Source organism: Mustela lutreola, chromosome 9, assembly GCF_030435805.1.
Source record: "Mustela lutreola isolate mMusLut2 chromosome 9, mMusLut2.pri, whole genome shotgun sequence".
Taxonomy (NCBI): Eukaryota; Metazoa; Chordata; class Mammalia; order Carnivora; family Mustelidae; genus Mustela; species Mustela lutreola.
In genome coordinates this window covers 35116417-35141840 of record NC_081298.1, presented here as the reverse complement: position 1 = coordinate 35141840, position 25424 = coordinate 35116417, and the positions used below count along the sequence as shown (strand labels likewise).

The following is a 25424-nucleotide window of genomic DNA, read 5'->3' as shown; positions in this document are numbered from 1 at the left end:
TCCTGGGATCAAGCCACACGTCAGTCAGGCTCTCTGCTCCGCAGAGAGTCTGCTTCTCCCGCTCTCCTTCCCCTGCTTGTCTGCTCTTTGTCTTTCTCCCTCCCTCCCTCTTTCTCTTAAAAAAAAAATTATTTTGAGATATCTTTTTATAGTGTAAATAGAAACAGAAAGCAGCCCTTCTGTTAAGGAGTCTGATTGAGATTTATTTTACATAAATACACTTTAGAAAAGTTTATTTTGGCATTACAGCTTATCAGTAAAGACATGAAAACTTTTTTTTTTAAATTATCAAATTCTGGAAAATCTTTATCACATTTTTTGAATACAGGAGGCCTAAGATTCCAGGGCATCTGAAGTTTGCTTGTGCAATGACTAATCTTAAATACCCTCTGATGAATTGCATCACCACTTACTCATCAATGTCTTCCTTGTTGTGACTGTGATGGGTTTTATGTTCTCTTCATAATCTTCATTTGTGTCAAATCAGGAAGGATTTCAGTATTTTCCATTATTCATATGATCTGCTCCTTTTTATTAATTGAATAATCAAACAAGAACCAATCTGTTACTTTTCCTCACTGTTTTCCTTCTACCTGCCTGTTTATTTATTTTTAAAGATCATTTATTTATTTACTTGACAGAGAGAGACACAGCTAGAGAGGGAACACAAGCAGGGGGAGTGGGAGAGGGAGAAGCAGGCTTCCCCCTAAGCAAGGAGCCCAGTGAGGGGCTTGATCCCAGGACCCTGGGTTCATGACCTGAGCTAAAGGCAGACACCTAACTGACTGAGCCACCCAGACAAAACTTAATTATATTTTTCAAACCTTTACTATTTTTCTTTTAAGATTTTATTATTTATTTGAGAGACTGAGTAATTGAGAGAGAGAGAGAGAGAGAGAACACAAGCCACGAGGGAGAGAAAGAGAGAGGGAGAGGGAGAAGCAGACTTTCTGCTGAGCAGGGAGCCCAGTGAGGGACTTGATCCCAGGACCCTGAGATTATGACCTGAGCCCAAGGCAGAGGCTTAACAACTAAGCCACCTAGGCACCCCACAATTTTTCTTCTAATGACTGCTTTCACAGTGGTCTGAAAATTTTTTTGTACCAGAGGTTTCTTCTGTCAGAATGATTTTTATTGACTTAACATTTTAATGGTTAGTCTCATATTCTCTTAATTTTTTTCTTTGTTTTTCCTCCATTCTTTAATAAATACAAAGATGACATAAAAGCATACGTTTCTTATGTGATTGAAGCAGGGAGTTTTAATGTCTCCCTTGTTTTCTTGAGACCTTCATGACAACTTATCAGATTGCAGTAGATGGTAAGTTCAAACCTTATGAACTTTCTGAATAAACATGTTGTGAATCTTTGGAAATACCTCTTAGCCTGGGAAATGTTGTCCCCATGTCACAGAGCTTAAGAAGCTTTAGAAAAGGCAGACTTCCTCCATGCATGGACATCCACAGCTGCTGTGATACTGGGTCATTCAGCCCCTGGAATTCCTGAAAGACATTGCTGCATCAGGCTGACCAACAGAAACTGAATTATAATGGAAATTTACTGCAAAACACATAAATATAGCCCACTCACTACAAACCAAATACGACCTTAGCTCAAGTTCCCCCTTAGCTAGACCCCCAAAATAACCATCACCACCCCGACTCTGTGCAACACATAGGGAAGTATGATGTAGGAAGTTGGAATGTAAAGAGACAGCTGTCCTAACCATTTACTGGTAAAATATCTTACTTTTGCATGTTTTGTGAAAATACAATGATGTGAACATATTGCTAGGATCTGTTTCAGGGTTTCAATGTCCATAAATAAGTAAATGGCCTTGAGCCTTAGGCTTCATGATCTGTCTTTGTTCCCTATTATGCATGATAGGTATGAGAAGCCAAGACAATGAGGGTTTTTATGACAAATCAGTAGTTGAGTGTTGGCAATCTGAAGAAATTCTGAAATGCACTAAAATCTTGCATTTGAGAGAAATGACTTGAATTTAATAATAATCCTTAAAATATATCCCAGTATTAAAGACTTAATAAACTTTCCTGAATTATGGATTTTTTATTTAACATATAATATATAATTTGTTTCAGGGGTACAGGTCTGTGAATCATCAGTCTTACACAATTTACAGCACTCACCATAGCACATACCCTCCCCGATGTCCATAAACCAGCCACCCTATCCCTCCCCTCCATCACCCAGCAACCTTCAGTTTGATTCCTGAGATTGAGTCTCTTATGGTTTGTCTCCCTCTCTGGCCCCACCTTGTTCTTCTCTCCCTTCTCCCCACAACCCCCTCCCTGCCTCTCAAATCCCTCATATCAGAGAGATCATATGATAATTGTCTTTCCCTGATTGACTTATTTCGCTTAGCTTAATACCCTCTAGTTCCATCCACGTCGATGCAAATAGTAAGATATATATGTATATCTTTTGCTGCAGCCATCAAAAAGTGGCACCAAATATATATATGTGAAATATATATATATATATATATATATATATTTCACATCTTCTTTATCCATTCATCTGCTCATGGACATCTAGGCTCTTTCCATAGTTTGGCTATTGTGGACATTGCTGCTATAAACATTTGGGTGCACGTGCCCCTTTGGATCACTACGTTTGTATCTTTAGGGTAAATACCCAGCAGTGCAGTTTCTGGGTTGTAGGGTAGCTCTATTTTCAACTTTTTGAGGAACCTCCGTACTGTTTTCCAGAGTAGCTGCACCAGCTTGCATTCCCACCAACAGTGTAGGAGGGTTCCCTTTTCTCTGCATCCTCGCCAACACCTGCCATTTCCCGACTGGTTAATTTTAGCCATTCTCACTGGTGTGAGGTGGTATCTCACTGTGGTTTTGATTTGTATTTCACTGATGCCGAGTGATGCTGAGCACTTTTTCATGTGTCTGTTGGCCATTTGGATGTCTTCATCGCAGAAATATCTGCCCATGTCTTCGCCCTAAATTATAGATTTTTTTAAAAGATTTTATTTATTTATTTGACAGAGAGAGATCACAAGTAGGCAGAGAGGCAGGCAGAGAGAGAGAGAGGAGGAAGCAGGCTCCCTGCTGAGCACAGAGCCCGATGCAGGACTCAATCCCAGGACCCTGAGATCATGACCTGAGCTGAAGGCAGTGGCTTAACCCACTGAGCCACCCAGGAGCCCTAAATTATAGATTTTTAAAAGCTTAATTTCAGTCACCCGGGCTGGGCCTTTGTTGGAATGGGCCTATACAAGTGAGGGAACCTGGATTTTATGGTTTTTCATTATTTATGATTCAGTTTTTCTTACTGATTTCTTACCACCTTCTATTTGTAACCCATAAGCAGATTAGAATATAAGAACAACCTCTTTGGATTGGCTGGGATGAGGTGTATTTCTCATATTTGGGTACATCCTGTGTCAGCCATATATTGTCATGAAAATGCTGTGTTAACAACCAGCTGCACAATTATTTATATATCTATTAAGTTTGCAGCTCTGCAGGGTTGCACTGATCTAAGCTTGGCTTGCTTATATATCTTGGGTCAACTGTAGGTTGACCTGATGACTCTACTAGTAGTTAGCTGGACTTGTATATGTTTACCAGGTGGCTGCTAACTCGTCTGGGATGGCTTTGGCTGGGGTTTCAGGGCCATACTGTTTCTCTCCTTGTGTCTCTCTTTCTGCATCCAACTATCTTGGATATGTTTTCATGGTAATGGCAGACGCACAAGAGAAGTCAGAAATGCACAAGTCTTTGAAAATACAGGAAAACGGCTAATGTCCCGGTGGCCAAATCAAGTGACATAGCCAAACCATGGAGCGGAGGGACCTAAATTGTTACTTGGTGAAAAGCATGCAAAAGACAAAGAATTTGGGCCATCTTGTGTGATGAAATCTCTTATGTTCTGAACTAAATGCTTGATTTTCTTGACCAACACATAGCTACAGTCTGAATGTTTGTGTCCTCTGCACAAAGTATGTGTTGAAATATGTAGGGCTTTGGGGAGGAGATTTGGCTGAGAGAGTGAAGCCCTCATGGATAGCATTAGTGTGCTTGAAGAAAAGATCCCATGGAGCTCTGAGCCCTGTGAAAATGCAACCCAGAACACAGTCATCACCCCGCCATACTACCATCCTGATCTCAGGCTTTCAACCTTGTAGAGAAATAAATTATTGTTGTTTATATGCTACTCAGGCTGTGATGTTTTGTTATAGCAGCTCAAATGGACAACATCACCATTTAAATCTGCTCCTCTCCAAGTGCCTCCCAGCCCTGTAAGTGGTACTGCTGTCCACCTGGCTCAGGGTCAAGTAGCCACCCCATCAAAGGGTCATCTGTACTTTCAAAATATATCTAAAATCAGATTATTTCTCAATGTCTCTACTACTCCCAGCCTAGTATAGGTTATCACTTTTTTTTTTTTTTTTTTTTTTTTTTGCCTCTGCTACCTAAATAGCCTCTTAAGGTTACAACCTTGCCCACCTGTTGTATCTCTACTACATCTATGAACAGTTTCAAAATGCAAATTGGATCATGCCATCTTCTGCTCAAGGCTTTCCAGTTGCTTACGCATCAGATTTACAATAAAATCTAAAATCTTCACTATGGCCTATAAGGCCATCCAGAGTCTGGTTAGTGGCTACATGTTCTTGCCTTATTTTTATACCATTCTTTCCTCACTCTTCTGTAGCCACATGGGCCTTCAGTGTTGTTCCGTGTTCATTCTTGACCTCAGAATATTTGCACATGCTATCTCCATAGCCTAGGACTGTATTACTCAAATGAATATTTATGAGTATCAAATGAGTATCAAGTACTCACTTCATTCGGGTTTCTGTTCAAAGGCCACCTCTTGCAAGTCACTTTCTTGATCTCTTTTTTTAGTAACTTTCTGTCATTCTCTTTCCTGCCCAGTCTTTTTCTTCACAACATGTGTTACTAGTGGATATTATAATGTATATTTGTTGAATGAAAAAAATAACATAGAGGAAGTGGACCTAGTACAGCACTGCACTTAGCATAAAGATATTCCTAAAATATTACACAGGAGAACTGATAGTGTGGGGAAACCTTACCATTGACAAAAGATGTCTACCACTTTTGGTCATTTAAAAGATGTAGTTTGTTGCGAAAGCTAATAACCACCTTTATCTGGAAAGTTTTTGGTCATTCTGTGTTTTTTTTGGAATGTAACTGTAAGAGTTTATGAGAAGTATAGAGGCAAATATAAATTTTTCAACAGCGATCTTAATGGTCAGTGGCTGTATCCTTGCTTTCTGCTGACTCTAACTTCAGGCTTTGGGGTACTCTGGTATTCTAGGGAAATTTGAATAACTGTGGAGTAAGGCTAGCATCTTCAGTTGGACCAGAGGAAGAGGAGGCCATGTCATTCTGGAAACCTTTAACTCAGGAATTTTATCCTTTTGCTGTGCCGTGGACTCCTTTGGCAGCCTCAGGAAGACTGGGAGCCAATTTTTTTTTTTTTAAAGATTTTATTTATTTGACAGAGAGAGGGAACACAAGCAGGGAGAGGGGCAGAGGGAGAAGCAGACTCCCCACTGAGCGGGGAGCCCCATGTGGGGCTTGATCCCAGGACCCTGGGATCATGACCTGAGCCGAAGGCAAATGCTTAATCAACTGAGCCACCCAGGCACCCCCGGGAGCCTTTTTTTTTTTTTTAAGATTTTATTTATTTATGTATTTATTTGTCAGCAAGCGAGAGAGAAAGCACACAAGCAGGCAGAGTGACAGGCAGAAACAGAGAGAGAAGCAGGCTCCCTGCTGAGCAAGGAGCCTGATGTGGGACTTTATCCCAGGATGCTGGGATCATGACCTGAGTCGAAGGCAGCGTCTTAACCAACTAAGCCACCCAGGCATCCCCCAGGAGCCAATTTTTAATACTGTGTTTGGTTTTATTTGTTGAGAGAAAATTCACGTAACATAAAATTAACCATTTTAATGTAAGCAACTCATTGGCATTTAACATTTGTAAATTTAGACAACCACCACATCCATCTAGCTCCCAAATCTTTCTCCCATTCAAAAATAAAACCCTGTGCCCATGAAGCCATTCTCTTCATAATCCTGACCTCCAAGGCCCTGGTAACCAGCAGTCTGCTTTCTCTTGCTCTGGATTTACATTTTCTGGGTATTTCAGATAAATAGAATCATGCCACGTGTGACTGTTCATGTCTGACTTCTTTCCCTTAGCGTGTTTGAGGTTCATTCACATTGTAGCATGTATCATTGTAGCATGTATCATCCAATTTTATGCCTGGATCATACTGTTGACTAGAAATAACACATTCTATTTGTCCATTCATTTGGTGATGGATATTTGGGTTGTCCCCACCTTTCAGCTACTACAGATAACGTTGCTATAAACATTGCTGTACCAGAATATGAGTATGGGTTTTCAGTTCTTTTGGGTAGATACCTAGGAGTGGAGTTGCTAGGTTACCTAGGTGACAAGGTACTGTTTCAAAATGCATAGAATAAAATACCTAGGGTAATAAAGGAAACAAATTATATTGGCATAAAGTTATCAAAACATTAAATAAAACAAATTGGTGTTATGGTGATATGAGTTACTTGATTTGGAAATATAACACCTAATGGCAGACCTAATAACTGCTCTACATTTAGAGTAGTGTAGAGTGCAGATGATGTTTCAAAGTGTCTGCAGCAATTACAATGTGGTTTAGAAAGGCTTATGTTTCTTGATTACCAGTCCTTAGCATGTTCCTGGCTTTTGTTGCCTGTTCAATGCTGATGATAATAGAGAAGTAATTTCTTTCTCATCCAAATTCATGGAACCCATAAATCCTATCTAAATGATCCCAAGAATTTGAAGTGAATACCCCCACTTAAGAACTCCCTGCTTTAAATAGGGGAGTGGTTATAAACACGGAACTCCATGGTGGCCCCTTTTCTCTGTGTCTATCTCCCCACTATTTCATCATCTTGCTCAGGAAATCTAAGCTCTGCAGCATCAGCTCAGACAGGGGCAGATGGAGTGAGGTGGAAGCTAGAGACCCCTCATAATTCCAAAGATGTTATCACCAACTTTTGAGCTGTTACCTTTTCTGTTCCCTGTATCAGATTAATGTTTGTATCATTCAAACACCTAGGAATTAAAATAACTCTTCTAATGGTGTAGAGCGCTTCAGAGTATCTGAAGTTCTTATCCGTACACCCTCTCATTTAACCCTCTGAAAGTTGCATGACAGAGCATGTCAGTACCAGGAGTGTGAGATAAGGAAGCCCAGATACAGACTCATTTAGTCAATCAAGTTTGAAAAGCAAGTACTCATTTGTGGAACTAGAACTTGGGGGCATTTTGTAAATAAAAAGTCAAAATACCTTTTCTATTCAACTGGAAAACCAATATATCCAATATGTCCAAACTTAATTGTTCGGTTGTTAGCGTAAAGAATGGTTGATCCTGGTGGTGGGTATTATGGAGGGCATGTATTGCATGGAGCACTGGGTATGGTGCATAAACAATGAATGCTGGAACACTGAAAAGAAATTAAATAAAAACGTAAAAAAAAAAAAAAAAAAAAAAAAAAAGAATGGTTACTCCTTAAAATAAAAGCCAACACGCAAACTGGTCTTGCAGATGAAAGGAGGATTAACATGAGAATACTACCTGCAGTTCAGTCCTAAAAAGCACAATCCCTCCATTGTCTCTGGGGAAATGTTGCATAGATAGAGGCCAGAATTTCAAACTGGCTAATTTCCTGTAGGAAAAGATGAGATTGGTTTTAGAAAGTCGAGCTTCATTATTCCCTGAAAAGAAAAACAAAATAGTGCACAATTCATATTAGAGGAAATCCAAAGAGAGGAACAGTTCCGTAAACTCCCTAGAAGTTTCCCTAGAGAGGATTCAGCGCACTTGACAAGTGCATAAGTAATTACTGAAAAAAAAATGCAGTTCCATATGTCACCGTTATCTTGCTTTGAATGCAAGAAAATCTGTTTTTCCGTGGATGAGGTTTTCTTCTCCCCCGAAGTTATGTATTCAGAGTTTTAGTGTTTCTATTTGTTCTTTGCTCCCAGGGAGCAGAATACACCTTATTCCAACAGTGAAGAGAGAGGAAGGACTGCTGAGCTCTGGCTATGAATATTTTATTATATAGAGAGACAGAGATCACAGAGGGGCAGATGAGTAGCAGAAAACAAATGTGATGTTGTTTGCAAGTCCTCAGAAGAGGTTTATATTAAACTGTCTCTGCCAGCTTGTTTTTCACTTGGCTTTTATACTGTCAAACCTGGCAATGAAACCCTTTTGTGTATCTAAGGGTTTTCCTATTAGATGAGCAGTGCTACATCTAGTTGAAAGTATAGAATTATCCCCATTATCAAGTATACACAAAGAAAAAGCTATTATCAAATGACACAGTGATGAAGATAAATTTTCAAGAATGATGATCCATATTAATTTGGTTTTGGACAGATGTTATCCTAACTAAAAAAAAAAAAAAGGTTAAAAAAATAAATTATAGGTTTTCTCCACACAATCCAATTTATTTCTCTCCTCTTATCCCAATGTCTCAGCGTTGTTGTAAGATTTTGACCTGATGGTATTTAGCATCTTTCATGATTTCATAATCCATTGGACTTTATTTGCTCAGAACCCACTATTTAATGAGGACAAGATCATAGTCTATTCTCTTGAAGAGAGTGAAAACAAAGTCTTGTTTTTTTAACATAAGAGTCATATGACCACATATCAAACCTGCCACTCATATTTAAATTTCTGGGTATAAGGAGAAATTATCGGATAAAAGGGTGAATAATGCAACAGGCATTCTAGGATTGCAGGGCTGAGGGGTCTCATTTTGTGGGTCTAAACAACCTGAAATTGTTACAGAACCTGGACTAGGTCCCGATGGAAGAAGACCCAAGTGGCTCTTGGAGACCTTGGAGGTTTAGAAGTTTAATTACTTGGTACTTCTGGTGTGTGTAGGAAACAGAGCAGTGAGAAGAACCCAGAAGAACCCCAGGGAAGGGGCTGGGACTCCTTTGCTGACTCAGTCAGCCATCTTAGAACACAGATTTTCCTTATCAAAATGATCTGCATAAGTGCTCTCCTTCTTAAATGAGAGGAAAAACAAGTGTGCAGGGAATAGGAGCATTTGTACTAATATAATTGATGGCAAAACTGTTCTAGTTTACATAAGATAGAAACTTAGATTTTTTTTTTTTTTTTCCAGTAATTGGCCAGGAGCCCAATAATACCTCTATCTCTGAGTCAGGTGCCATTTGGAGCAAAGTTTTTTTTTGTTTGAGCTCATGGTCAAAGAACCCAATATGGAGAGGCCATATTGAGTCTGTGAAATGAATCTAGGAATCTCTGAAAATGAAATGTACAAAATGGCATAGACTTGTGGGTTAAAAAGTCACGTTTCTTTGGATCCATCTCTATAACAGACACATATAGAGATACATATTTTGCTAGGAGGAAAAAGTATGGGTAAACTAGAACTTGGGTTTTTTGTTATATTTTACAAATTATTCACAGGTGACAGGTCTCTGATTTTTGGTTTTAAGAGCTATATTCTGTTGTCTGAAATGCTTCTTGGGTTGGTTTTATACTTAGTAAAAACCAGAACTAACATTTTTTACTATTCACTATTGGCCAGGTACTTTACCTAGGACATTTTCACTTTATCTTGAGAACCCCTCTGTAGTATGGAAAATTGTGTCCATCCCCACTTTTCAGATGAATGGATAAACTTGCAGAATGACAAATAGACCCTAACTGTGCAGCTACTACAAGCTGAAGCCAAGTCTATTGGTTTCAAAATCAACCTCTTCCTCTTGAAGGTTGGAAATAGCAAATTTATTTATTTTTTTTAAAAGATTTTATTTATTTGAGAGAGAGAGATTGAGAGAGTATGAGAAGGGGGATGATCAGAGGGAGAAGCAGACTCCCCGCCAAGCAGGGAGCCTGATGCGGGACTTGATCCCAGGACTCCAGGATCATGACCTGAGCTGAAGGCAGTCGCTTAAGCAACTGAGCCACCCAGGTGCCCCCAAAATAGTAAATTTAATTGGCATCAGTACCTCATAACGTACCTCATGTACATTATCAGGTTCAGAGTAGTATAGCTGTTAACTGAATATAGTCAACTGAGCCTTCAGATTGCTTTTTCTAGGTCAACAGTGGCAGTATGGCTTTAGGGAGATATATAGATAAAGGTTTCTAAACAGCATGTTTAAAGAAAAAAATTGGAGAGGAGAGTTTTAGTGATGATTTAAGCACATTAAATTTATGACATCCAATTTTTAAAATTAATTTGGTTATTTGTATAATAAATAGACAACTAAAAACAAAGCTAATTATAAAATAAAGTTTAAAATTTAAAACCAAAATATTGGGTAATTGTATAGAAAATGTAATATGATAGTACTAATAAAGTGTAAAAATAAGATGTATTTATTTTGTTTTACTTTTCTGGATCAAGTTATTTCTGTTATAAAATATATTGAATTATTGTTATGTGAGAGACCCATATGGCTATATCAGTCATGAAATTGCATTTCCTGACAAGGTGACTTATCTTCTGCTACTCTGAAATATATGAAGAGAATCTCACAAGACTTTAAAACAAAGTTATGTCTACTTATGTTTTAGCTGATTTTGAACTCAATTAAAAACCTGTTAAAACAACAGAGCATACAAGAAACTGGGCTTTCAGAACCATCTAAGATATCCTGTTACCTATCCAAGACATTCATTTTTAGCAAGTTCTGATTTTAGCAATGGAAACATAGATGGAAACATAAGGCATGCTTTTAAGATGACGATTTTATCTGCAAATTACCTCCCATGAAATACAAATAAATCAAATTTAAATTTAACCAGTTTTAAAATATTAAGTAAACTTAATGGGAAGATTCTTACAACAGCTTTAAAACATAAATCTCTGTCCATTAAGAAGACTTAAACACTTTTTAAGGTACAGAAAAGTAGATACTTAAAATGTGATACCTCCACTTTTTTTGTCATAAAGTACTGGCATTTTTACAGAAAATACAAGTGTACTAAGTATGTATACTGTGTACCTACAGTTAACTGATGCATGTAATGAAATAAAAGCAGGTATTTCTTATTATTCAAGGAGAAAAAAGGAGCCGTCTTCTGGAAACGGTTTGGGTTGTCCCATAATGGATAGGGTAGACCGTCAACCTATAATTATTTTCAGGGATGTTTTCTTTGAACTTGTCGGAAAATTGGATGAGCAATGATTAATATCAGGAAAGAGAAAAGAACTAGGACCTGGGATTTGTCCTTTTAATAAGATAGAAGAGAATAACTGCTTTTAAATTTGGATCTTTCATGAAGCATATGAAATCTGTATTTAGTCCCTTCCTACCCAGTTGATAGGATTTGTCTATTTGCTCATTTAAATGGCAGTGCTGTTTTGGACCATAAGCAAGGCTAGGAACTTACAGATCTACAGCCAATGTATAGATAGGCAAGTTTCATGATTCAAGGATTGTGTATTTGCAAAATCACCATCTCATGTGTGTTTGCATTTCTGTGGTTTTGCTGGTGGTTTTGCTGTTTGAAATGGTCCCCAAGCAGAGTGCTGAGGTTCTGTTTAGTATTTCTCAGTGTGAAGTGCCTTGGGGAAAAAAATACATGTCCTTGGCAATCTTCATTCAGGTGTGAGTTCTGGTGTTATTGGCTAGGTTGAAAGTTAATGAATCAACTCTATGTATATATATAGACACACACACACACTCACACATATATATGATGTGTTTTTAAACAGAAACACACATAAAACTCTAAAACAAGGTTATGGGTTCAGCATTCGCTAATTTGGTGTTTGCAGCAACTGTCTAGAATGTGATTACTGCAAATGATGCAAATCGACTGAATTTCTAGAGGTGGTCTTGGCCCCAGAGAATCAGGAACCAAGGGCACAGTTTCTGCCTCCATAGGCTCACTCCTTATTGAAGAGTTGGACTCACAGCGGACCAGGGTGGGACAGTGCTATGAGAGATGCAGGCAAGGTGTTTAGGGGAGCCTAACATGGCTGGGGGGGATCCAGGTAATCACAGGTCAGGAGCTGCATGCCTGCGAGAATGACTGAAACAGTAGAGAAAGGATGGGCAGCATGTAGAGGAATGTGAAGCAAGTGAGGTTGTTTATTTTTAAACGGAGCATAATGTTGGTGGGTTTCTGACGCATGTTGCTACCATGTTGTTACAGAAATATACTGTGGCAAAATGCTTCCACCTCTTGCCAAAATGAACACTGAAGAAAAATGAAGAGCACTGAAGAACTCCGACAAAAAGTTGCAGGACAGAAATAGCCAAACTCCTCTGGAGTCTGATTCATCCACAGCCATCAAAAAAAGGTAGGGAATGAATTATGTTACAGTTTTGCTTTTTTAAATTTTATTTTATATAATGCACACACACACACACACACACACACACACTTGCACACATGCACACACACACAGTGGAATACTATTTGGCCATAAAAAGGGGAGTCTTGCCATTTGAGGCAACAGAGATGGACCTTCAGAGCGTTATGCCAAGTGAAGTAAGTCACACATGGAGAAAGACGAATACTGTATGAACTCACTTATTTGTGGAATCAGTTAACACAATTTTTTAAAAAATCTGAGCTAAAAGTTACAGAAAGGACATTGCAGGTGGCTAGAGGTGGGTTGGAGGATGGGGAATCGGTGGAATGGTGAAGGTGATCAAAAGATACTAACTTCCAGTTGTAATATAAGTCATGGGGATGTAATGTGCAACCCAATGACCATAGTTAGCCAATATCGTATTGTGTATTTGAAAGTTGCTAAGAGAATAGATCTTAAAAGTTCTCTTCATACACACACACACACACACACACACGCACATGCACAATTAACATGTGAGATGTTGGATGTTAACAACTTACTGTGGTGGTCATTTTGCAGTATATTAAAAATATCAAATCAGGTTGTACAACACAGACAAATGATATATGCCAAGTGTATCACAATAAAAAGTACGTAGTAGTGCCTGGGTGGCTCAGTCAGCTAAGCATCTGCCTTTGGCTCAGGTCATGATCCCAGGGTCCTGGGATCGAGGCCTGCATTGGGCTCCCTACTCAGAGGAGTGTCTGCTTGTCCCTCTCCCTCTCCCCCCACCCTGCCCACCCCCCAACTGTTCACTCTCACACACTCCCACTCACTCTCTCTCAAATAAATAAAATCTTTTAAAGAAAGTAAAAACTATGTAATAGTAAAAAAGCAGAGGTGACATTTATTCAACATTTATTCAACATCATTGGGTGGCTTCTCCATGTCTGCAAACCGTTCTAGACCTTAGGGATGCAGTAGTAAACAGAAAAGGCAAGTATGCCCTTGAAGGAACTGACATTCTGGCTGGAGGAAATAAGTCAATATGTCCATAGGAAACTGGTAGCTGTTAATACAGTTTGCAAACACAGTAAACAAGATAAAAAGATGCAGCGTGACTGAAAGGCTACTTTAGTTTGGGTATCAGAGAAGACCACTCAGAGAATCTTGGCTTGAGACTTGGATGATAGAGAAGACCCTGCTGAGATAAAACCTTGGCATGTGCCATAAACCAGGATCTAGACAGATGCTTTCAAGGCTTGGGAAGCAGATCTGCATTGCTTGGAGAGCAGATTTGGAGAAGCATTGTGTAGGAGATGAAGTTGAAGGGCCTTTCAGACAAAGAAAAGTGTCTGGATTTTTCTCCAAAGAAGATAGAAGTTATTGGAGAGTTATTAGCAAGGGAGTGAGTTTATTTTGTAGTTTACAAAGGCCTTTCTGGGGCACCTGGATTGCTCAGTGGGTTAAGCCTCTGCCTTCAGCTCGGGTTATGATCTTAGGGTCCTGGGATCGAGTGCCGCATCGGGCTCTCTGCTCAGCAGTGAGCCTGCTTCCTCCTCTCTCTGCCTGCCTCTCTGCCTATTTGTGATCTCTCTCTCTGTCAAATAAATAAATAAAATCTTAAAAAGAAAAATTAAATAAAAAATTTTTTAAAAACATAAAAAGGCCTTTCTGGTATGTTTAGCAAAGGGATAGGGGCTCTATAATAGTGGAAAACAGAGTACCATTGCCTAGGCAAGAGATAATTGACTTAGGGACATGACATTGAAAATAAATGGATTTAAAATATATTTGGGGTCTGCTTCAGGTAGATTAAACTAGATGACCACTGGTGCTATGAATCCCCAGACATAACTCTAAGTTCCAAATGAAGGGTATGCAGTTCTTTTGTATTTTAATATATACTCATCCAGTGTTACTTTTTGTATTATCGTTTCAAAGAGTAGCTTTGAATATGTTTGTTCGTAGCCTGGTTCTGAAACTCAGAGGAGGTTGATGTCAGGTGAAAAAGAAAGAAAATTCCGTTCTGAAAGCTCAGGTTTTCTAGATAGGTCGTCTTCTAACATTTGGAGACATGAACCTTCCAGATTCTTGTGCAACTTCTCTCTGGTTCCAGCAGGGTTCCTGACTTCTGAGAACATTGTTACTCCCATCACAGAGAGGTTACCCATATGACAGGTGCCCTTCTAGATAAGAAACCTATGCATTTTTTTAAGGACTGGTGGCTTAAGTCTCTCAAGCATGACTTCAAGACTAGAACTTCATACTGGATTCCTCCTCGTTGGAACACTGAAGCAATAACTAAAATACACCTTAAAACTGGTGTTCCAGGGAGAAGGGGGTGGGATTATGGACATTGGGGAGGGTATGTGCTTTGGTGAGTGCTGTGAAGTGTGTAAACCTGGTGATTCACAGACCTGTACCCCTGGGGATAAAAATATATGTTTATAAAAAATAAAAAATTAAAAAAAAAAACTGGTGTTCCAAGAAGACAAGAATATGAGAATTTGAGCAATGTTTGCCAGAGAATCGAAAGCTCTCCGTAGGTGAGGGCTTAATGTCTTGACCCAAGTGAGCATGTACAAAGCCATAGAGGAGGGGAAGAGGGGGTAAAGAATTGTGCATTGACCTTGCCAGGCAGGTCCAAGATTTCAAGAAGCCAGCAGCCACTGTTGGAGCATAGACCAACTTCACACCCTGGGTTCAGAAGACTTTTTGTGATAATTCAGTCAAACTGTGTTTTAAGAGCTTCAGCAAGGTACAGAACACTGCTTTCCAGTACTTACCACTTTCTAGAGGGGTTCTAAAATTGGGTGTTGTGAGAACCCTTCCTTTCTCTACCCCCAAACCCTTCTCAAAAGCCTTTGATCATCAGAAAACAGGCCTGGTAGATTACACATGTACAGCTCTAATAAAACAAAGGAAAAAGTACAGCAGGAGAATGCAAGCACAGCAAACATTGGAAGGGACCAAGACTTCTAGGTGTGGCTCTTAGGGCCTTTTCTCCATCACGTTGGATGCCCTTTGACTTCAGATCATGAACCACCAAGATACACATGTGACACCATGGTCTCAGGGAAGCCAAGAATCAGGCTTACCTAGGAGCATTTTATACCTATACCACAGCCCAGGGAGTTAAAAGCAGGCTTTGTGAACAGGTCAACAGGTGTAAACCATCAATCCGTCAGTTTCCATAAGCAGCATGGAAAGGCTGGTACAGTATGCTTGGGGGGAGTTTCAGACTTCTAACTGCGTGTTATAAATCACTAGCTATTACATATTACTTCTGTCTTAGCCAGGAATCAATACCGTGGTTCCAGGTGCTCTTTAGCATAAGCATGGAACTACCCAAGATTGATTGCAAGTTAACCCCATCCTGATGTACTCAGAGAATGGAACCATGATGAAAATATCCAAAAAAACCTAAAGGTAGTATACCGCATTCTGTGATTGGTCTTGTCATCCACTGGATCAGATACAACTCTTTGATTAGTTGGAGACATCTTTACAAGACTAGGCTTCCATATGGAATCAAAGTTCCTGAAAAAGTAACTGTATGCTGAAGCAACAAGGATACAATAAAACAGAAAGGTTAGTAGTTGATTTAGGTTGATTTCTCTGGAATCAAATAGTGAGACAAAAAGTTTGGATACTGGTATTTATTGGAAAGTGATGGCAGTATACCTTTATAGGGATATAGGGTTGTGGGGTGGGGAAGAGAAAGAAAACAGAAAAATACCTTATTATTACTGTGACCAAGAGGAGTCTTATTCCGTTCGGCATTTCTGGGCTGCAATATAGAACATAAACTTGGATTTATCCTAACCAAGGACAAGGCAATCAGCCACCTTTTCCCATCTGCCTTGATGGAAGACTGCTCCCCTGGATAGAAGTGAAGGATGTTAACTGGCATCTGTGGCCTGCCATAGATGTGGGCCAAGAGGACTTCCAGCAGCAAGAACCCCAGGTGTTTGCCATCGGAAGTGGCCATTAGATCAGCATGCACAGATGAAGTCAAGAGGGTATGATGGAGTACTGAGAGCTACTGCTCTAAGAAGTGACAACAGGGATCTCATGATCATATTAGAGCTGTTATTTATCAAATACTATAATGCTTGAAGCCATGTGCTATAATAAATGCATTACATTTTATCATTTAATTCTAATTTGTTGAACAGAGAGTTGTCACTTACTATCAGGTGGAGGGGAGGGGAAATAGGTATTTTACCACCACACTCCTGCAGCATATGTATTTTTTATGGTCTTCCATGTATAGATGAGCAGATAAGGTTGAGCAAGGGTAACCAAATTCTCAGGAGTAACACATACAGGAAATAGAGCCAGGATTCAGATTCTGATTTGCCTCCAAAACCATCCCTCAGGCATCGCTGTAGTCCTTAATTAACTAATCAATTATTTTTCAGATACCCATTTATTTGAAAGTTGGCAGGAACCATTTAAGTTTGGGGATACCAAAAAATTGCCCATGTTCTCAAGGAGAGCAGGAAGTGAAAGACCAGAAAACATGGCATGTAATAAGAGCCATATGTAAGTGTGTTACTGCTATTAAGTAGGATGAAGAAAGAAGGTATCAGTTGTTGCTGTGTAACGAGTAGTCCCACAACTTAGTGGCTGAACACAAGTATGTATTATTGCTGCCAAGTTTGTGGGTGAGTTAAAAAGTTCTTCTGATGTGGGCCAGGTTTAGGTGGTTTGAAGTGGGTTCACTCATTCATCTCATTCAGCTAACATTGGCTGGGGACTGGCTAGACTAAGAGGCTTTCCCTTACACACCTGGTAACTGATTGAATGTAGCTGGATCAATTCAGTTCTTCAGTGGCTAGCCTGGGCTTATTCCTATGGTGGCCGAGGCAGGTTGGAGAGTGAATGAAAGTGTGCAAGACTTCCTGAGGCTGGGGCTCAGAACAGTCACTTCCACGGCATTATATATGTCAAAGCAGCCATAAGACCAGCCCGGATGTAGAAGTAGACTCCACCTCTTGGTAAGAGGAACTTCAGGGTCACATGGCAAAAGGGCACTGAGACAGGAAGGGGAGATCTACCAAGAAAAAAAAAAAAAGACATCTGGATTAAAGCTTACAGGGTAAATAGGTTTTTCCTAGCCAGATAAAGCAGGAAGGAAATTTGAGGCAAGGCGGGTAGTGTGTTTTCAGAATCACCCAGTGTCCTATAATGAAGACATACAATGCTAAGGGCAGGAGGCAAGCACCAGGAGAGAGAACAACATTAAGGACTAGAGAGAGATAGGGAAATGTATCAGAATTCAAGAAAAGAAAAGTTAATTTGTAGGAAGAATAACGTTTAAGAAAAAAAAAAAAATGTTAAGCAAATGGGAAGGTGAGCAAAGTCAGGTTATGAGTGGATGGGTGGCTGTCCGGGTTACTGTAGCAATATGGTTAACAGTATTATAAGATTTCTCTTAGGAAGTGATTGGTAAGATTGATATTTATTTCAAAAAAGAAGGGGGAGGAAGGAAATACGTTGATTGGCACTTGAAGAGAGAGTTGAGTTTGAGAGAGATCCTGGATGCAAGAACAGCTGTATGCATGATTCAGTATATGCAACTTGTGGCTTTAGAGAAGTCAAGTGATAATGTAGATTACACGATAGAAACTCTTTCTGTGGCGCACCTTCCATACCCACAAAATAAAGGGTCTTCCAAATAAAAGATTTTGGATTATAGTCTGAAACCAAAATATCAAAGCTCCAGATCCTCACGAGGACAAGTTTCTTGGATAGGTCTCTGACGCAGCTGACTTCAGGGATGTATTTAGAAAGAGATGTGTCCGTGTATGTTTCCACTGGGATGTGTGTGTGAAATGGTAACTTTCAGTTCATGGGTATTTTGCTTTGAGACTGGATTGTGTAAATTAAACAGAAGCCTTATTTTACTGTTTTCCTAAGTGACTTCTAGTTCTCTTGGGTTTGTGTTTCGGTGTGGTGCTCTTCTAAGCCACCAGGCACAGCACCTTTTAGCATGAGACTTAGCGTGCTGATACCAGATTGCATCACCAGCTCCTTGGAGGCAGAATGGGAACTAGACTCTGGAAGTAAATGCTGGTCAGACCCCTGAATGGAGAACCCAGGGCCCAAATACCCACCTTTGTTGGCTTGGGAAACATATTCCATTCATTCTCGTCTAGCAGATATATTGGTGATTCTTTGCTACCTATTTCTAAAAAGTGAGATAAGGATTATATTTTTAAGAAAAGGTAAAATAGCCAAAGACTAATAAATAATATAGTTAAAGCTGACAGCAAAGATACAAAATCCAGTGAACAGTCTCTGGGAACCTAATTATTATTAATTTTTCTCTGAGGGAGCAGAGTGTTTCCCCATTCCTTCTCCCCACCTACTGTCCAGAGTTTACAATTGTATCTTGTACCACTGTCCTAAATTCACATCTACCATTTACCATTATTTTGCTTAAAAAAAAAAAAATAGGTCCAAACATGAGTATATTCCTAGGTAATGTTATTAATTTTTGCTTCTTTTTGAGCTTAATAGTAATGATTTTATACTCATTCTGAAGATTTGCTCATTTCCTCACACATTTATATTTCTAAGATACATCTGCATCGTTACATGTAACTATAGCTCATTTTCACAGCTAAATAATGTGACATCGTGTGAACATATCTTCTTCTGTAGATTGACATTTCTGTTTCCATTTTTGCATTTTCAGCTATGAACAAAGATACTACAATCATTTCTTATGTGTCTCCTAGCATGTGTGTAAGTTTTTCAGGGATATCTACGTAGAAGTGAGTTACTAGAACACATGATATAGGAAACCACCCATTCCAGCTTGCCTCAAACTATGTGGTTCCTCAGGATTCAGGATTTTCAGGGCTAAAACCAGGAACAATACCAGGCAAATGGAAATGAGTGATCACCTCAAATGTGTACATGTTCAACTTTACAACATAATACTACACTCTTCCCTAGAGAGTTGGTAGCAGTTTCTCCTCCCAACCAGCCATAAATGAGAATCACCTTGAGACTCCTCCCTATGCTTGGTATTCTTGATGTCTTAATTTTTGCTGATCAGTTAAGTGTGAAATGGTATCTTACAGTGATTTGAGTTTTCTCATTACTAACAGGGTTCAGTATCTTTTTGTGTTTTGTTTCCCATTTGTGTTTTCTCTTCTGTGAAATGTCTTCCATATCTTTTGTCTTTTTCTGCTGGGTGATTTTGTCAAATATGTCTCATACACTTCTTTGGGTTCTCTTGGCTTTACCGTCACCTAGAATAGGGTTTATCAACAGAAGCACTAATGACATTTTGGACTGAACGATTGTTTTAAGGAACCTCATGTACATTGTAGTATATTTAGCATTATGTTTGACCCCTACCCACTATATGACAGCTATGACAACAACAAAAATCTCTACACACACACACACACACACACACCTCATCAGATGTCACCCTGGGGAGCAAAATTATACCTAGTGGACAACCACTGACCTGGATCTTAGCAACTTGCTCCTAGGAGCGAGAAGAGGAAGCAAGGCAGATAAAATCCCTCATCATTTGTCTCCTCATCTGATTTCCTCTTCTAGGACATATGCCCTTGTACCACATGTTTAAAGGTGTTCCATGTTACTTTGCAGGTGCCCTTGTCTGGGCTACTGGCTGTGCTCCTTCATAGTTTATGGTCATATAGTGGCCAGAACCGTAACCTCTTACCTTGTCTTCCTATCTTTACCGGACCTGCTTCTGTTCTCTTCTTTCTCCTACCTGGGGATTGCATGCTCCAGTGAAATATTTAGCACTTAATGCTTGTCTCAGGTCCATTTCCCAGGGAAACTAAGTTAAAATAAGTGATTTTAGAAAGGGATACTCTGTGGATAGGAATTTGGAATTGGATTACTCATTGAAAGCAATGAGGACCACATCTTTCTGTGGCAAATTGGAATGAAAATAGACCCTGGTGTGCTGCAGCATCACAATAATTTAAGTTTTCGCATATAGTAAATTGAGGTAAGACTTACATGGAGATTCAGGTGTTGGGATACTTAGTGGCTGCAGCATACAGTAACTAGTAGGGTGACGATAGGTACACAGATGTGCAGCAGGGTGACTACTTTTGACATGCAAGAAGGGAATGCTAGGCTGAGGATCGTTAATTGCCAACTTAATACATGCTCTGAGAGTCGGAGGGCATACATGGCAGCTGTACAGGAGAATTCTCGCTGGCTATTGCAGGGCAGAGTCTGATACAATTTGGGCCTGGGGTCTGACTGTAAGGATGGCAGAGCTTTCAAAAGAGACCACACAGCTTTGTAGGATCTGCTGTTTCAAACTCAGGGCTCCAGCCCGGAGGCTGAGAAAGGATGGGTCATCAGGTTGATGAGCTTGACAACCTTGAATTCCTAAATCCCCCTAAACCATCCTGGAAGACTGGAGCAATTCCTTCTCCTTTGACAAAGAACAGCCTCACTCACCTGATGGCTGTGCCAGGATTTTCCTTGAAGGAGGTGCCTCCTAAGACTGTTCTCATTCTCTTTAAGATATTTCTCAGCCACTCTTCATTGCTCCAAGCTGATAATGAGCAGAAGGAGTTATCAGCCCTTCTTCAGGAAGAAAGAGCCCACCCACTGAAAAATTGGAGTACCTGGCTAACAGGTGCCATCAGAACCAAGGAAACCTGCATGGGAACTGACCTTGAGTGTATGGAGGGAAGGGGGAGGGTGAAACCCACAGGGAAGCTGGAACTGCAAGGATTTATTGATATGGGGAATTCACACATAACTCAAGATTTAATCTTTTATTTGAGACAGACAGCATGCAAACAGGAGGAGGGGCAGAGGGAGACGGAAAAGGAAAGGGAGAAGCAGGCTCCCCACTGAGCAGTGAGTCTGAGACGGGGCTCCATCCCAGAACTCTGGGTTCATGATCTGAGCTGGAGGCACTTAACTGACTGAGCCACTGACTGAGCCACCCAGGCACCCCAAGATTTAACCTTTTGTCAAAGACACTTGAAGTTGTCCCTGGCAGTTTTCTTAGGATGGTTCTTAGAAGTCTTTATGCTGTGATGGCTTATAGCAAATGAGGAGGAAATTGCATAGCTTCTTTGATTGTTTTGCAAAAGGGTCAGATGCTCAGGGAAGAGGAATGTTGAAGTGGTTTTAGGTTCAGTCTGAGGACCTATCACTTGACTAGGTACCTACCTGACCAAGAGGACCCTGAAGGTACTCCTTTCACAAAGACAGTAAGTCATTCCCTAGAGAAGGGGGCTGGCATCTCTGAGAAGCTCCATGGTGGCTGTGGTCTGTGGCCTGGGTCGATTGTTCAAAGACACTGTTTGGGAGTTAAGCTTCCTAATGTTATCAAGAAGATGGGATCCAGAATGGGGTTGAGTAGTTGCACTTACTGTTAGTGACATGTGGATGCAACTGCCACTGGGGAGCACAATTAAAATGCCAGCACAGGGATCTGACAGTGACCATGAGAGCATGGGAGTCTTTGGGACAAAATAATTGGACATCTGATAGGGATGTGGCACAATTGGGATAATCAGAAAAAAAAAAAAAAAGTCAAAAGCTTACAAATCATGAAATAGTGTGGTCCCTCAGCAAGTTTCCACATCTGAGTACATAGAGGACAAATAAGTTATTATGTCAGCTCATGCTCATCTTCCATTTTTAATTTTTTTTTATATTTTAGATATAGTTACTTTGTATTTAGCTGCTCATTTTGCAACATGAAGTACAAAGGATACAGAAAATGGGTTATTTTGTCAACTGTGGTGTTTTTTTTGTTTGTTTGTTTTTGTCATTGAGCAATAACAGAGTAAAGTAGGTACTACTGCACTGAGACAAACACAAAGGTCCTTGGTGGTGTTTTTCTTTGTGTGATAGGAATGTTTGATTTTTGATGTTAATATGTGGAAAATCTTAGGGCCTGCCTGAATGGCAATGTTTTCCTGCAGTAAAGATTGCTTTGCTTTCTCTAGGAGTCAGGGACAACTTTGTTCCTTTTCCAACGTTCCATTCTAGGTTCGGTCTCTCAAGTTTAGCTGCCGTGCCTTGCAGGAAGGCACTGAGAGTTCATCTCCAGATTGGTGGTGCTATTACCATGTTCCCTTAGGACTATGCTGCTTTTTTCATTACTCTTTCCATAGGTTATCGTGCTTCTTTTCTCTTTCTTTCATTCTGGCAGCATGGGGGGTGGTCAGATATTTCCTTTACTGTCTAGTGAGCCTATCAAAACTTAAATGTAACCAAGATATATTTGTAGTTTAGCATAAGGCATCTTCAGATTATCTAGACTGCAAACTGCCAAAATGAAATAACATTGGCTCCCTACTAATATCTTTGGCACGAGGAAAATATATGAATGCAGTTAGCAACTGCCCAGTGCACTCATCATAATGGGATTGAGTCTGGTCCAGGAAGTAGTTAATTGAATGGATCAGAGGGGCCGTTTTTCTCATCTGTTGTCGAATATCCTGCCCTCATGGTTAACAGATGTTGATCAGAAGCCTGGTCCCGTGGGCGTATATCCTGCGTGACGTTTCTCCCATCAGGAGAACAAGATCCACTTACTCTCCTGTCCTGTCTCTGATGCATTTAGCACACAGATCCAACATATTCTGAGCTATCCCTCTTATGTCAGCCATTTCTTGGGGGTGGGTTAGTGTACAGTACGTTTTAGGGAAGATTTCCACACATTTTGAAATTTGACAGGTAAAAAGACAAAATTTTGACTCTCTAAAGCACTCTCATCTTGGGACTTGCCAAATCCCTGTACTCTAAATGAGAGAATGTGAATGAGCTTTACTGTCAGGTCATTGGGTAGAGGTTCTCAGGCCTACAGAGACCAGGCAGTGTAAAAAACCATAGGTGGTGGAAGGCACTGTGCAAACAGGGACCTTTGTGTTTGTCTCAGTGCAGTAGTACCTACTTTACTCTGTTATTGCTTGATGGCAATGGGGCCTCAGGTCTACCAGATATTCCAGTTTTGGGTTTGGTTATTTTTTTAAGATTTTTTATTTATTTATTTGACAGAGAGAAATCACAAGTAGATGGAGAGGCAGGCAGAGAGAGAAAGAGGGAAGCAGGCTCCCTGCTGAGCAGAGAGCCCGATGCGGGACTCGATCCCAGGACCCTGAGATCATGACCTGAGCTGAAGGCAGCGTCTTAACCCACTGAGCCACCCAGGCGCCCAATATTCCAGTTTTTTAGGAGAAGCTTGAAAGCTGGAGTTTTCTGATAGGAAATCTCCCAATTTTTGACCACTGGCTTATTAAAAACAAAAACATGCTAACAGTAAAAATCTGATTATGTAGGGGGAAAAAACATGTTTGTAGGCAACCTCCAAATGTGATCTGGCCTGCAGACAACTTCAAGTAAACAACATGCTGCTCAAGATTGACCAGTTTCATAAAGTAAATCCTGTCTGTATGGCAATTTGATTATTTTGTGTCCAAGAAAGTAACTTTTCTGCCTTACTTGTTTTTGCTTTTGCTTGCTTGTTATTTTCCTTGGGATCTTTTCCTCTTTAGTAAAACTTAAAAGCCTAGTGGATATACTGCATCAATGAAAGCTACCTATACCCTACACACATGGCAGATTCTGTGTGTGTGTGTGTGTGTGTGTGTGTGTGTGTGTAACATGGAAACAAGGAAACAACTCAAAATCTTGACAGAGCTACCCTATGACTCAGCAATAACCCCCTGGATTGATAACCAAGGAAAATTAGTGCATCACCAACATATCCTAATAGTCCAGAACTGGAATTAAGCCACATGTTCAGCAATAGAAGAATGGTAAATAAATCTCGATTTAGTCATTCAGTGGAAGAGCGTGCAACAATAAAAAGAATGTGTAGTAGACAGACACAACAACATGGATGAAATGTACAGATACTGCACTGAGCAAAAGGGGCCAGATACACAAAAAGGAAGTCATGTGTGATTCCATTTCTACAGAGTTCAAGAACAGGTGAAAGCAATCTATGATGATAGAACTCCACAAACTGCTTCATGGGGACAGAACACTAGAAGGGACACACAGGGGCCTTTTCGGGAGCTGGTAATGTTTGTCCCATCCAGGGAGTGGCTTTATGACCACAGGCAACTGAAATGTCTGCTTTCTATGTGCAATAAAAGTCAGTAGCCAAATGGGTAACCATGGTGGAGGCGTTGAGTTCACCTTCTGGCCTTGCGGTCCAGGGGTGACCACCAAGCGATATGAAGGAGGTTTTCAGGTATCCCCATTAGCCCAGATGTTTGAGGACTGGGTGCTCACCCGTTAATTCTCCCCATTGCCCTCTAACCTGAGATGTCTCCATGGCAAACACAAGTAAGTGTACAGAGCTGCACCCATAGGGAAGGCCAGCTGCTTCCCCATGTGGTGTGACCGTTGTTCCAGGTTCCCCATCTGTGAAGTGTGAGTTCCTTCAGTCATCATAGAAATTTAGAGTTTTCTGTAAAACTTACTAAACTGGTAGGAGTGGCGCTTTGGGGGACATTACTCGTAGATCTTTACCTGCAGCAACCTAATGTCTTTAAAAACAACAACAACCAAAAAAAACAAAAACAAAAACAGAAACAAAAAACCATGGGAGAATAGCCCTGCTCCCTTCATTCACAAGCTTAACGTTTCCTCAAAATTCCCTAAGAAATAGACTTAGGTGGAAAAAAAATATGCACCCCAGTCTTTCTCTACTACTAGAAATTCATTGCCACACAGTTTGTTTCTCATACCCCAGAAGGAAGCAATGAGCAGTGGCCTCAAAGAACTCCCAGTCAGTTTTATCTAACATCTCCCCTTTTGGTTGGAAAGTGGGCCAAGGAGAGAGTCTGTAGAAACCTAAGGAGTAACTGAAGAAATGGAACCACACACTGAGTCCTTAAGCCAGGAGAGGCTTCTGGTGATACAGTCAAGACTCTATTCCAAGTTGCTGGTTGCAGCTTATTGCTTCTATGGCATGAAGTGTGAGGGCCTGAGAGCTGGCTGGAGCTCAGGGGATGCAGAGAAGGGTGCTGTACAATGCCAGCCTTAGGCTGATGCTC

General features: G+C 40.3%; 1 protein-coding gene across 3 annotated transcripts in view; it reads left to right on the top strand.

The window, feature by feature from the left end:
• Nucleotides 1-25424, top strand: part of PAK5 (p21 (RAC1) activated kinase 5) — a 295578-nt gene that overhangs the window by 113355 nt on the left and 156799 nt on the right. For all 3 annotated transcript variants that reach the window (XM_059134013.1, XM_059134011.1, XM_059134012.1), the window contains one exon: nt 12231-12378. The gene's annotated coding sequence lies outside the window, so the exon portion shown is untranslated. The remainder of the gene's footprint in view (nt 1-12230; nt 12379-25424) is intronic.